The sequence below is a fragment of the Mustelus asterias genome, unplaced genomic scaffold, assembly GCF_964213995.1.
Source record: "Mustelus asterias unplaced genomic scaffold, sMusAst1.hap1.1 HAP1_SCAFFOLD_2848, whole genome shotgun sequence".
NCBI classification, from domain to species: Eukaryota; Metazoa; Chordata; class Chondrichthyes; order Carcharhiniformes; family Triakidae; genus Mustelus; species Mustelus asterias.
In genome coordinates, this window is record NW_027592793.1 from 1 (window position 1) to 10,939 (window position 10,939).

Here is a 10,939-nt window from a genome sequence, read left to right on the forward strand (position 1 = left end):
GCGCCTATACAGACAAAAGCATACCGTTTCATAGAGAAGGAAAGGAGAGAGGGTGCAGAATGTAGTGTTACAGTCATAGCTAGGGTGTAGAGAAAGGTCAACTTAATGCAAGGGAGGTCCATTCAAAAGTCTGACAGCAGCAGGGAAGAGGCTGTTCTTGAGTCAGTTGGTACGTGACCTCAGACTTTTGTATCTTTTTCCCGTAAATGGCAGCGGGGAGAACATTGTTAGAGGGTTTAAAAGAGTTAGAGTTTTAAAAGCACAGAATGAGAGTAAAGGATGGGCGGCACGGCGGCACAGTGGTTAGCACTGCTGCCTCACAGCGCCAGGGGCCCGGGTTCCATTCTCGGCTTGGGTCACCGTCTGTGAGGAGTTTGCACGTTCTCCCCGTGTCTGCGTGGGTTTCCTCCGGGTGCTCTGGTTCCTCCCACAGTCTGAAAGATGTGCTGGTTCAGTGCATTGGCCATGCTAACTTCTCCCTCAGTGTACCCGAACAGGCGCCGGAGTGTGCGACTCAGGGATTTTCACAGTAACTTCATTGCAGTGTTAATGTAAACCTACTTGTGACTAATGAATAAACTTAAATTTTTAAAGATATAATTAGAGGGTATGCTGGGCACAGCTCGCAAGAAGGCACCACGCTCCGGCACCTAAAGCTCTGCTACAGTGAATTCTGTGCCAATTCATTTGAGAAAGGGTTGTGAGTCATTTGAATCACAACTTAACGTGTGCTCCATCGGAATCAAACTTAATTCCTCTGAGAAAGGACGTGGTGAATTTAGGATAAAGGGTCAATGGACAGTTAAAGGTCTGTCGCTGTGACAGGAAGGTTTCACCAATCTTCACTTCACTCTTGAAGGGTTTCTGAGCTACAGTTCCATGGGACTGGACACCCACTGGTGATTCACCAACTGCCCCATACTTTCTGTAGTTTCTGCGCACAGAACCGTAACTTTAATGCTTAAAGGGTGTGTCTCGCCCGCCATGGGAAATTCCCATTCAAAGTCAACGGACATTTAATTGTTCCGTCAACCTGCGACGATTCCCTTGTTGGGCGGGACTGGAAAATCCCACGCAGAGTCATTACGGAGTAGAAGGAGGCTAATCATCCCATCGAGTCATTCCCGCCCTCTGTAGCGCAATCCTGCCAGTCCCGTTCCCCGCTTTAGCCCTCTGGCAGTGTTTTCTCTCAAGGGACACCTTAACAGCAGCAGTTGGGCTGCAGTGGTTCAAGAAGGCGGCCTGCCATCATCTTCCCAAGAACAGCTGGGAATGTGCAACCACTGCGTGAGCGGCACAGTGGCTAGCAGTGCTGCCTCACACTGCCAGGGAGTTCAGTCTTGGGTGTCTGTCTGTGTGGAGTTTGCATGTAATCTCCATGTCTGCGAGGGTTTCCTCCGGGTGCTCCGGTTTCCTTGCACACTCCAAAGACGTGCAGGTTAGGTGGATTGGCCATGCTAAATTGTGCCTTAATGTCCAAAAATGTGCCAGTTAGGTGGATAGGCCATGCTAAATTGCCCTTTAGTGTCCAAGGATGTGTAGGGTAGGTGGATTGACCATGCTAAATTGCCCTTTAGTGTCCAAAGTTGTGTAGGTTAGGTGGATTTGTCATGCTAAGTTGCCCCTTAATATCCAAAGCTGTGTAGGTTAGGTGGATTTGCCATGCCAAATTGCCCCTTAGTGTCCAAAGCTGTGTAGGTTAGGTGGATTTGCCATGCTAAATTGCCCCTAAGTGTCTCAAAATGTGCAGGTTAGGGGGATTAGCAGGGTAAATGTGTGGGGTTATGGGGTAGGGCAAGGAGTGGGTCTGGGTAACGTGCTCTGTTGGTAGAGTCAGTGCAGACACGACGGGCCGAATGGCCTCCTTCTACACTGTTGGGATACTGTGAGACAAGTGCTGCGTCACTGACGTCCCGTGAAAGAGTTTTTTTAAGAAGGACCTACCCCCATTTTGATTTTTTTTCTCGCTTCACTTTGCAAAACAAGCAACATTGAGACCTTTAGAACGTTGTGGTGACCTTTTTAAAAAACTTTAACCTCTCCTTGCTCAGCAACTAACATGCGTCTTTGCAGTGAAAAGAGAAAAATGACGATTGTGCAATGCACTTAAATGGTGCTGTCGAAGTTAAATATATATGTAAATATACTGAGCGGGATAACGGACGAAAGAGGAAATGTTGATGAAGAGATAGCTCTTACTAAAGTGATTTTGCTTCCTCTCTAGACACTTGAGTCAAGCAAGAACTAGCTGAGTACGTCCAAAAAGCTGTGGTAAGTCCATTTTTGTTCCTAATTTTACTGTATTCTGGATAAGAACTCCAAGATCATAATTAGCACCAATTTTTATGCAAGTACATTGCGAAGCAATGGAGTCATTTGAAGTGGTCTAGAAAACAATGGCAGCCGAGGTGTCACAAGCTGACGGTGGGTGTAGTTGCACTCTGTACTACCAGGTGGCGCTAACCTGACTTTGTGCCCAAGTACAGTACTGACACCTGGAGGCCGGAACACGATTTCTTGTGAACACAATCCTCACTGGAACTCCCCCCGCCTTTTATCGCAAATGCTAATCCAGACTCCAGCGCAGTCACATAAGCAATGGCTGCCACTGCTGCCTCTCAGCCAAGCCAGGGACCTCTAGCTCCAACTCCCCCTTTAAGATCTTCATTAACCTGATCTTCGGTGCGCCATCTCTTTCTCCTTATATCGTTGAAGCAGTTTTCACTAGTAAAAGGACGCCCAGAGGGGCGGCACGGTGGCACAGTGGTTAGTGCTGCTGCCTCACAGCGCCAGGGACCCGGGTTCAATTCCCAGCTTGGGTGACTGTCTGTGCGGAGTCTGCACGTTCTCCCTGTGTCTGCGTGGGTTTCCTCCGGGTGCTCTGGTTTCCTCCCACAGTCCGAAAGACATGCTGGTTAGGTGCATTGGCCATGCTGAATTGCCCCTTAGTGTAGCCCGAACAGAGTGGCGACTAAGGGATTTTTCACAGTAACTTCATTGCAGTGTTAATGTAAGCCTACTTGTAACACTAATAAATTAAAACTTTAAATATATCATCTTGCCATCCGTTTGCAGACTTGGAAATCAGCTGTGACACCAATAAACTTTAAAACTTTAGTCTGAAAAACAAAGTGAAGAAAATGCATTGAGTCGATAGTATCACGTTTCTCTTACTCACCTTCTGCTTTAGCTGTAAGTTGTCAAGCATGTGACTATTTCAGGAAACTGCGTATGATAATTGACCATAATTCACTTGCTGATGTTCCAGGTTTGCCACACAAATTCCACCCAAGTCATGAGACATGAGTCACCGTAAACTCAGAACTGCTTTCTTGAAAATTTCAACGGGATCACAGAGGGATCGTTGCTCTTTGGTGTAGAGGTATGTTTGATTTTTAGAGGTATGTTTGATTTTAACGAATAAAAATGCACATGCAGATAAAGGTTTCATATTTCTATTCAAACTTCTAGTTTGGACTCCAGTTTAAGTCCAGTAGGTGCCTCATACAAACCAGCTATTTATTTAATCTTCTTTCTCTTCCCACACTTAAGACAGACTTTCATCTGTTTTCATAGCTAGTAATTCCTGGAACAGGTCACTAGTTTGTCGCCAGGAGGCTTATAGCTTGAGGGGCGCTACTCCACATCAAGTGTGGCTGACCAGGAGTCTCTCCCACTCTTACCGCCAGCCACTGGCATGTTTGGAAGGATTTTGCAGGTTGACACTCAACCTGTTTGGCCGCGTTATGAACGCACCGTTCTTGGCCATCACGTCCTGGTGTGGGGCTCGAATGTGGAGATGCCAGCGTTGGACTGGGGTAACTTGGTGTTGTTAAACTTCTTACTGTGGGGCTCGAACTCAGAGCTTCTGGCTCAGGGGCAGGGACGCTAACCCCACTGTGCCATCGGACTGCCCAATTTACATTGTACTGCTGAATGGTGTGGTTTATTGTTGTCTGTGATGAGTGAAATGGTCTAATGTTGGGGGAGCCCAAACAACCTAGGGTGACCCAGAAAAATCAGAGAAGAGTCGCACTCAAGCTAATCATAGAATGATAGAATCCCCTACAGTGCAGAAGGAGGCCATTTGGCCCATCGAGTTTGCACTGACCACAATCCCACCCAGGCCCTATCCCCGTAACCCCACTTTTTTACCCCGCTGATCCCCCGAAACTAGGGTCAATTTAGCATGGCCAATCAACTTAACCGACATGTCTTTCGGAGGAAACCGGAGAACCCGGAGGAAAGCCATGCACACAGGGAGAGTGTACAGACTTCACACAGACAGTGACCCAAGCCAGGAATCAAACCTGGGTCCCTGGCACTGCTAGGCAGCAGTGCTAACCAGTATACCACCGTCCCTGCATAGCTAGAGAGTCAACCACATTGCTGTGGCTCTGGAGTCACACAAAGTAGCCATGATGTGGAGATGGACTGGGGTGAACAGAACTCCCACTCACCTGATGAAGGAGCAGCGCTCCGAAAGCTTGTGCTACCAAATAAACCTGTCACACAAAGTAGATCAGCACAAGGTAAGGATGGCAGATTTCCTTCCCTAAAAGACATCAGGTGAACCAGGTGGGTTTTTCCAACAATCGACAACGGTTCCATGGTCATCAATAGATTCTTATTCTAGATTTGTTTTATTAAATCCAAATTCCACTATCTGCCGTGACGGGATCTGAACCCGGGTCCCCAGAACATTGGCTGAGTTTCTAGATTAATAGTTTAGCGATAACACCACTATGCAATCACCTCCCCTGCCTGGAGCCACTTGTAGGCTAGACCAGGTAAGGATGTTACAGAATCTAAGGAAGCTCAGAAAATTATGGCCTGTGCTTTGTCATTTCCACTCTCATCTCCATCAGTATGCTCAGATGGCTGTGCAGATTCTTGTATGGACATCATATGATTGCCTGTAATTCTCTACATTATTAATACCGGGACAAGAATTGTGCTAGCCTTAAGAATTTACTGCTGCTTGCGTTTCTGCTGCAACTCATTTGCATTTCTCTAAATATAAATGCTGAGGCCACCATCAGCCTCCTCCCCCCCTCGCCCACAGCGTCTGTTCCTGTGGTGGAGGTGCCTTGCCATTGGCTGCCAGCGGGACCGTTTGGTGTCGCCAAGGTCTATGCCATTCTGCATGTATTACTTGCCGAAACACCAGGGACCCGCTATGGAATGTCGATGGCACGGTGGCACAATGGTTAGCGTTGCTGCCTCACAGCGCCAGGGACCCGGGTTCAATTCCGGTCTCGGGTCAGTGTCTGTGTGGAGTCCGCACGTTCTCCCCGTGTCTGCGTGGGTTTCCCCCGGGTGCTCTGGTTTCCTCCCACAGTCCAAAGATGTGTAGGTTGGGTGGATTGGCCGTGCTAAATTGCCCCTTAGTGTCCAAAGACCTAAAAGTAAATGGAAAATAAACACAATTTGTTGGCATGAGTTGAGTGTTGATGAACATGACAATAGGTTTGATGGCTGAAATAAAAGCATGCATGGCCATGCAAAGATATATGTGGAATGGCCATGCTAAATTGTTTAAAGTTTATTTATTAGTGTCACAAGTAGGCTTACATTAACACTGCAATGAAGTTACTGTGAAAATCCCCTAGTCGCCACACTCTGGCGCCTGTTCGGGTGCACTGAGGGAGAATTTAGCATGGCCAATGCACCTAACCAGCACTTCTTTCGGGCTGTGGGAGGAAACCAGAGAAACCCATGCCGACACGGGGAGAAGGTGCAGACTCTGCATAGACAGTCACCCAAGCCGGGAATCGAACCCGGGTCCCTGGCGCTGTGAGGCCGCCGTGCTAACCACTGTGCCACTTGCATGCAGGAAGGTCACCGTGATCCTGTGAATGCTGACCACACTCAGCAACATGTGTGGTCAGAGGAAGGCAGGGCTAACTCTTCAGCTCAAACCTCAGAACCATGGCTGCAGCACCTGAACTATTATTGCAGTTTTGTCACTGTCAAGCCCTCGCTTTAACATCAGCACAGAACATCTTTGGTAACACACTTAAGTGTCAGCCCAAGTTCTTGGCTTGACACCTGGAGTGAGGCTTGAACCCAATGAGTCACATCTGGAATTCCAATAAGCCAAGTGTAGCTGTGTAGCTGGGAGCTAATGTATTGGACAGTACTGCAACATGACAATGCTCTGCGTGTTGCTGCCATTATTATACAACGAGAGAAGATCAAGAGAAAACAAAGCACTTTGGCAAACGCAAAAGAGACCATTGACTTGGTCAATGGTTGACTTGCTCATGAACATTTCAGGATGGTATTGTGAGACGTCTTCCTATTTCAGGATGAGCGAGAAGCACACTCTAACTTGGCGTGAGCAGCACAGAAAATCCAACAGCACATAAAACGTTAGGAATTTACATTAATTATTAGCGAGGGGTACCGTTCTCCCCTCAACATGCAGGTTTCGGCTGGGGCTATTGGCCTGTCACACATTTACTGGGGCTCATCCTTTAAAATGGCCACTTGCAGTCAGTAGCCGTTCTCGTGGTCAGGCCGGACCTGCGGACCACCAGGCTGTTGGAGCAGTTAACCTATTGGAAAGGTTGGGGATTGGTTGGGCAGCTCCATTGTGGAGCTCAGCCTGTATGGGGAAGTCAAGGAGGGAATGCGATGGAAGGGTATCATTTTAATTAGTTGCGTGGTAATCATAGAATCCCTACAGTGCAGAAGGAGGCCATTCGACTCATTGAGTCTGCAACAATCACAATCCCCCCCAGGCCCTATTCCCATAACCCCACATATTTACCCTGCTAATCCCCTGACACTGGGGTCCATTTTGCATGGTCAATCCATCTAACCTGCACATCTTTGGGCTGTGGGAGGAAACCGGACCACCTGGAGGAATCCCACGCAGACACGGGGAGAACGTGCAAACTCCACACAGACAGTGATCCAAGCTGGGAATCGAAACCAAGTCCCTGGAGCTGTGAGACAGCAGTGCTAACCACTGTGCCACTGTGCCACCCCAATCTATAATCTATGGAGTATTTTCCTGGAGAAACGGAATCAGTTGAGCCGGGACTCAAACTAAGGCAGGATCATTCATGAGTCCTGACATAAGAGGCACGGTGGCATAGTGGTTAGCACTGCTGCCCCAAAGCACCAGGGACCCAGGTTCAATTCCGGCTCTGGGTGCCTGCGTGGAGTCTGCATGTTCTCTCCGTGTCTGCGTGGGTTTCCTCCGGGTGCTCCGGTTTCCTCCCCCAGTCTGAAAGAGGTGCTGGTTAGGTGCATTGGCCATGCTAAATTCTCCCTCAGTGTACCCAAACTAGGGTATTTTCACAGAAACTTCATTGCAGTGTTAATGTAAGCCTATTTCATGGATCATAGAATCCCGACAGTGCAGAAGGAGTCCATTCGGCCCGAGTCTGCACTGACCACAATCCCACCCAGATTCTATCCCCATAACTCCACATATTTAGAATCCCTGCAATGCAGAAGGAGGCCATTCAGCCCATCGAGACTGCACTGACCGCTATCCCACCCTGGCCTTATTCCCGTAACCCCACATATTTACCCTGCTGGTCCCCCTAAAACTAAAGGGCAAATTAGCATGGCCAATCGGCCTAAACTGCACATCTTTCAAGTGTAGGAGGAAACCGGAGCACCCGGAGGAAACTCACACAGACACGGGGAGAATGTGCAAACTCCGCACAGACAGTGACCTGAGGTTGGAATTGAACCCGGGCACTGTGAGGCTGTTTCTGACACTAATCAATAAACTTTAAACTTAAGAATTGGTTTGGTTTCTTTTTTTTTACACCTCTTATTCATTGGATCTATCATGCACAGCTGGGGACCTGTAAAGAACACATATGAACATTAAAGAACGTGGATTTTTCAGAACTGTCCATTCCCATGGGAGCTAATGAGGAAAGAACATAGCTAAGAAGGACTCCTCCTGTAAATCTGACAAGAAGAACTTGGATCTCTGTTCAGGGACAACATGTAGGACATCCAATTCTCTCCTATTACAAATCAAAAGAGCCACTTTTGGAATTTTGATTCTAGGCCAAGTCTCTTGTGGTTGCAAGTGGTTTCGGGTGTTTCTCATGGCCCGCCTACGCAGGCTAAAAAAGAAGTGATTATCACACCTTTCTTGCCAGTGTTAACTATGCAAAAGAGGATGTAGGAAGAGCGGTTTGATGACCACTGAGACTGAACAATAAGCACTCAAATATTCCATTGCGACCCCAATGCCCACACAGTGAGGCATGCTGTTGTTTTCCGTTCTCTGTGTAAGGGGAAGAGTATAACTCTGTTTGTGAACAGAATTCCCACTCACCTGAAGAAGGGGCTTGCAGCTCCGAAAGCTTGTGTGGCTTTTGCTACCAAATAAACCTGTTGGACTTTAACCTGGTGTTGTTAAACTTCTTACTAAGGGGAAGAGTGCAGATGTTAAAATATATAGGGTGGGATTCTCCGGTTACGCTCACCCCAAAACCGGAGAATCCCGCCCGAGGTCAATGGACCTTTGCATGGTCCCTTTGTGTGGTCCACTGCCCCCCCCCACCCCCACCCCCACCCCCGCCCACTACGACTCCCGTGGCGGGCAGGATGAGAGAATTCCCCCCATAATCTATCACGTAAAAAATAACTATATTTCATAGAATCCCTACACTACAGAAGGAGGCCATTTGGCCCATTGAGTCTGCACCGACCACAGTCCCACCCAGGCCCGATTCCCTTAACCCCACACATTTACCCTGCTAATCCCCCTCACACTCGGGTTAATTTAGCATGGCCAATCCACCTAACCTGCACATCTTTAGAAGGAAACCAGACCACCTGGAGGAAACTCACGCAGACACGGGGAGAATGGGCAAACTCCAAGCAGACAGTGGTTCGAGGCCGGAATTGAACCCGGGTCCCTAGCGCTGTGAGGCAGCAGTGTTAACCACTGTGCCACCGTGCTGCCTCTATTTCCCCAGCATGAGTCAATGACAGAATATATGCGTTTACCTACGGCCTGTGATCAGTGTGTTTTGTATATAAGTGTTGTGTGTTCCCTTAAGAGTGCTTGTCCCAGTTTAAATCATTTCTGCAGCAAGCTTTTGTTGAATTTAAAAATAGGATATGTTATTTATTATCACATACTTGCCTCAAAGTTTTAAAAACACAATGGGTGGGATTTTCCAGGCACGCTTTCCCCAAGGCTAGAATATTCCGCCTGAGGCCAACAGACCTTTGCATGGTCTGCCCCCACCCCCCCCCAACCCCCAACTGCTATGATTCCCGTGGCAGGCAGGACGGGAAAATGCCTCCCAATGTCTTATTCTCTCGACTCACCCATTCTGTCACTCACGTGAACATTCGATGCAGTTGAGGAAAAATAAAACACAATCACAATTTATGATTGACTCAGTCCTTTCCTTAGCAGTCCTGCAGTTTCTTAGATGAGTTGATGCCTTGGCTTAAGAGAAGGTCTTGCAAAACAGCAGATTTCGGATAAGCTGCAAAGCCTTTTCAAGTCACACTTCCAGGAGGTTGGTTCTTGGGTGGACTTAAGGTCAGAAGAGGTTGGGGAGAGTCCACCCACCTTCAACGTATTGCTGTTTATTACCTTGGCTGCTTCATTGGCTTGTAGCTGGCGCAATGACTTTTTGGTGCATTCAAGTCTCTAAGCAGCTTCTCACTTTTATTTTAAGAGCAGACCACAAAATGGCTCCCTAGCCATGTGACTTGGACAAGTTCAGAATCCTTTTTTCCAAAATGTGACGGTGTGTGTTGATTACACCTCTTGTGTTGTCGCCTGACATTTTCAAATTCATCCAGTCTTATTTGAATGAGAGACCATCATAATACAATGGGAGTTTGATGGGAATCAACGTTGGCTTGTTGAGTTTCGATGCTTCTTTTGTCCATAGTGAAACAGAAAGATGAGCCGGTTGGAATGCTACAGTTGAAAATGCTGAGATTTTCCAGCATTTTCTCTTTTGGAATGCGACAGTTCTTGTGTTGACAGTCTATCCTTAGACAAAGGGCTCTGTGAATTCTCCGGATGGCTGTGAAAGCCTATGGTCAGAATTCTCCGGCCGTTCACACCGGCGGGATTCTCCGCCCACGTTTCGCCGGCATGGGGTGATGTCAACGGGAATTCCCATTGACAGCGGCGTGACCAGAGAATCCCGCCGCTAGCAAACAATGTGCCAACTCCCGCCAGTGGGAAACACATGGCTGGGAGGCCAGAGAGTCTTGCCCTCTGTTTAATTATGGGCGACACGGTGACACAGTGGTTAGCACTGCTGCCTCACAGCGCCAGGGACCTTTGCTTGGGTCACTGTCTGTGCGGAGTCTGCACGTTCCCCCCCTGTCTGCGTGGGTTTCCTCCGGGTGCTCCGGTTTCCTCCCACATTCTGAAAGACGTGCTGGTTAGATGCATTGACTCGAACAGGCACCAGATTGTGGTGACGAGGGGAATTTCACAGTAACTTCATTGCAGTGTTAATGTAAGCCTACTTGTGACTAATAAATAAACTTTTAAAACTTTAAATAGGCATATGTTTAAGATTCAGGACTGTCTGGAGCTGAGAAGCCCAAAAAAAATCACATGGTTTGAAATAGGAAACTGTTCAAAATTTTTAAAGTATTGAAAAAGTTCATAATATACTTGAATATGACACACAGCACTTGGTCATCATAAAAATGTCAATGAGAAAGACAAGAAAGACTTGCATTCATATAGCGCCTTTCATGACCAAAAAATGTTCCAAAGAGTCCAGCAAACAACTAATTATCTTCCAAATGTAGTCAGTGCTGTAATTTAGATCGGAGGCCAGCTCCCACAAACAGCAATGTGATAATGCCCAGATAATCATTTTGCTATATTGATGCTGGTTGAGGGAGAAATATTAGTCAGGACACCGTGGGATTTTTTAGGTCCACTGGATGGGGCCTTGGTTTAATGTTC

General features: G+C 47.6%; 1 long non-coding RNA gene across 2 annotated transcripts; it reads left to right on the plus strand.

Moving 5' to 3' along the window:
• Positions 1–6: 6 nt before the first annotated feature.
• Positions 7–8,382, plus strand: LOC144490075 (uncharacterized). Of its 2 annotated transcripts, XR_013497148.1 has the most exons (4): positions 7–2,271; positions 3,269–3,382; positions 4,374–4,532; positions 7,822–8,273. It is a non-coding gene; the product is annotated as an uncharacterized LOC144490075 (long non-coding RNA). The 2 variants fall into 2 exon arrangements; XR_013497149.1 differs by lacking the exon at positions 4,374–4,532 and having other exon boundaries at positions 7,822–8,382.
• Positions 8,383–10,939: the final 2,557 nt, after the last annotated feature.